We start from the raw sequence: 3,415 nt of genomic DNA, 5'->3' as shown, positions 1-3,415 counted from the left end.
GGTGAGCCAAGGTTGGGCCATTGCACTCCAGCCTGGGCAACAAGAGTGAAACTCTGTCTCATTAAAAAAAGAAAAAAAAGAAAAAGAAAAAAGCTCTTAAGAGCACATAAAAATAGGAATTTTGTGAAGTCTGAGGACAAAACAAAAACAACATCACTAACAAACCATAAAATTGGAAATCAGTCACAAAATACCAGTCAAAACATCCAAGGATTTATGGTTGAGGATTGAATGAAATTCACAAAATATTTAGACCTGAATTTTATATATGCACATATCAAAACTTGCAAAATGTAGCTGATATGGTCTTTTGAAGAAGAAGAGATAAAAAGTAATCAATTCAAAAAATTATACTAAAGAGTAAACTCAAAGAAAGTAGAGGAAAAGAATGAATTAAAGATCTGTGCTTATAAATAAAAATAAAAGTAACAGAACAAAAAGATGAGCATTAGAAAATAGTCATTTCTGACCTCTGGTCAGATAAAGGGAAAAAAGCAAAAAATTAGCTACATTAGGAATATAAATGGGGACAACACTACAGACAACATAGTTTTAGAAGACTAAAATGTATTATATGTATACAAGGGAATAGTGTAATGTTTAAAAAGAATTAGATAAACATGTAGCAAATAAGCCTCAAAAAATACAACTGGCAGAGATATTCCTAGAAGGAATCCTTTAGTCAATATGCACAAAGCATTTAAGCATTTCATTGTTTTTGTTTTTTTTGAGACAGAGTCTTGCTCTGTTGCCCAGACCGGAGTGCAGTGGCACAATCTTGGCTCACTGCAACCTCCGCCTCCTGGGTTCAAGCAATTCTCCTGTCTCAGCCTCCCAAGTAACTGGGATTACAGGTGCACACCACCACACCTGGCTAATTTTTGTATTTTTAGTGGAGACGGAGTTTCTCCATGCTGGCCAGGCTGGTCTGGAGCTCCTGACATCAAGTGATCCGCCTGCCTCGGCTTCCCAAAGTCCTGGGATTACAGGAGTGAGCCACTGCACCCAGCCTTCATTGTACCTCTTTTTGTCACTAGAGGTACATTTCGTTCTAATAACTAAGCCCCCAAAGCATCCTTTTAAACTTTATAGTTTTGTAAAACAATTAAAAATAACATTTTCCACCAATGACACAGATAAAATTTTAAAGTGTGGTCATATTATTCCATTCTTATTTTAAGGATATACATATATATAATTTGTATGTGGATATGATTTTTTTGAATGGTGAACAGAAACTTAGTGGTCAGGTAGCTGGATGCGGTGGCTCACGCCTGTAATCCCAGCACTTTGGGAGGCCCAGGTGGGTGGATCACTCAAGGTCAGGAGTTCCAGGCCAACCTGGCCAATACAGTAAAACCCAGTCTCTACTAAAAATACAAAAAATTAGCCGGGTGTGGTGGTGGACGCCTGTAATCTCAGCTACTTGGGAGGCTGAGGCAGGAGAATCACTTGAACCCAGGAGGCAGAGGTTGCAGTGAGCCGAGATCGGGCCATTACACTCCAGCCTGGGCAACAAGAGTGAAATTCTGCCTCAGAAAAAAAAAAGAAAGAAAGAAAAGAAACTTAGTGCTCAGATGGCAGCAATAGGAGGGGAGGCAGAAGATAATTTATTTTTCATTTCATAGCCTTCAATTATCAGAAATTTTGTCATATGTGTTTATATTTTACACTGTGTTTCATTCATTCTACAATGCCTTTTCTTCATAACCCTGAAATTGGAGTGTTTTTTACAATCATTGGTATGTCACATTTTTCTCTGGCTTGTGGTAATGGGTTAAAATGATGAATTGTAAAATCAATGACGTCTCAGAAGTAATGAAAAATAGTTTAATAGTGAATGAAGAAGTATGTAATTTTAACGGTTCACATTTACTCTTGGGTATGTTTCCAGAGGATAATTGAATGGGGATAGATTTTAAATAGCGTTATTTAATTGGATACTTCCGTAATTTAGTGACCAGCTTCTGTGTACAACAAGGTACTGTGCTTTGAGGCTGACGGGAGAATACAGGGAAGAACGAAATAGTCTCTGATCGTACTTTCTCCACGGATGTAAGTGTCCGGGCTTTAGTGGGTGAATGATACTCTTCATGAGAAATTTATTTTCTAAAAAGGCTTAGAAACCTGACCAGCGGCTGTCAGCTGCAGCTCATCAACCATAGACTTCCGAATACGCCGGCACATCAGCGCCCTGGCTTAAGAGGAGAAGGGGCTGCGGCTGAGCTTTCCTAGAAACAGCTATTTGGGGACCCATTTCCTGTTGGAGTCTGAAAGACGCACCCACCGGAGCCACTGGCAAAGCAACTTAAGCTGCAGGCTCCTCCTGCCCACCCCCAGCCGCGACGTGCCCTGGGGGCCCTTAGCGGACTGCCACGCGATTGTCCCCGCCTTGTGTCTTGAATTTAGCCAAACTCCTGTAATATTAGGCCCGGCGTGGTGCTTCACGCCTGTAATTCCAGCACTTAAAGGAGGCCCAGGCAAGAGGATAGTTGAGGCCAGAAGTGAAATTAGCCGGACATGGTGGCGCGCGCCTTTCTAACTGTCCCAGGTAATCCGGAGGCTGGGACGAAAGGGTCGCCTGAGCCCGGGAGATCGAGGCTGCAGTGAGCCGTGTTGGCGCCACTGCACGCCAGCCTGGGCGACAGAGCAAGACCCTGACTCAAAAACAAAACAAACCGTAATATCGTCCAAGAACGTGTGAAGGACACTTGGAAAGTTACCAGGCCACTTCTCTCCTGGGCGTCCACGGCCGAAGAACGCCGGCCTCACCTGCAGACGCGCGCCCTCCTCCCCGGCTGCGCAGGTGACCTCGCCGGGAGGCGCGGGAGAGGGAAGACCTCCGCTAGGCCGCGAGGGGAAGAAGAGGGAGAAGCCGCTCTTCCTATTCCACCCGCAGTCCGCTCGTAGGGGGAACGAGTGTCCGGCGTATGAAACGCCAACTTCGCGAAATAGAGACGCATCAAACGTCAAGAATTCTGTCCAAACTCAAGGCCCTTTCTCATTTAGGGGCAACCTTGTCACTACATCATAAACTTTTAAATCCATGATCCCCACGTTACGAAAGCAGAAGTCCCTTGCAGACTTTTAGCGAAAACTGAACTTTGCCGGTGTCCCACACGAAGGGAGGGAGGACGGGAGGCCACGTCAGGACTTCGGGGGCTGCGGGGCTGCAGGACGTGGACGCATCCTGGCCAGGGCGTCCACTGTCCACGTCTCCACATCCCAGGAGGGTCGAGACTGCCGCGGGAAGCAGCCGGAGAGCCGCGCGGCCCCGTTCCAAGGACCCCGCCAGTCTGAGTCTGAGTCACTGACAGCTTCGCGGGTCAACGGCGCCCAGAGGAAAAAACTTCTCATTTGCACTCCTAGGCCCGGCAGTGGCCGGCGGCCAAGGCCCTTGAACGGAGCGGGGCGG

Source organism: Colobus angolensis, unplaced genomic scaffold (genome assembly GCF_000951035.1).
Source record: "Colobus angolensis palliatus isolate OR3802 unplaced genomic scaffold, Cang.pa_1.0 Scaffold49, whole genome shotgun sequence".
NCBI classification, from domain to species: Eukaryota; Metazoa; Chordata; class Mammalia; order Primates; family Cercopithecidae; genus Colobus; species Colobus angolensis.
The sequence above is the reverse complement of the archived record's forward strand: the minus strand, read 5'-3'. Positions refer to the sequence as shown.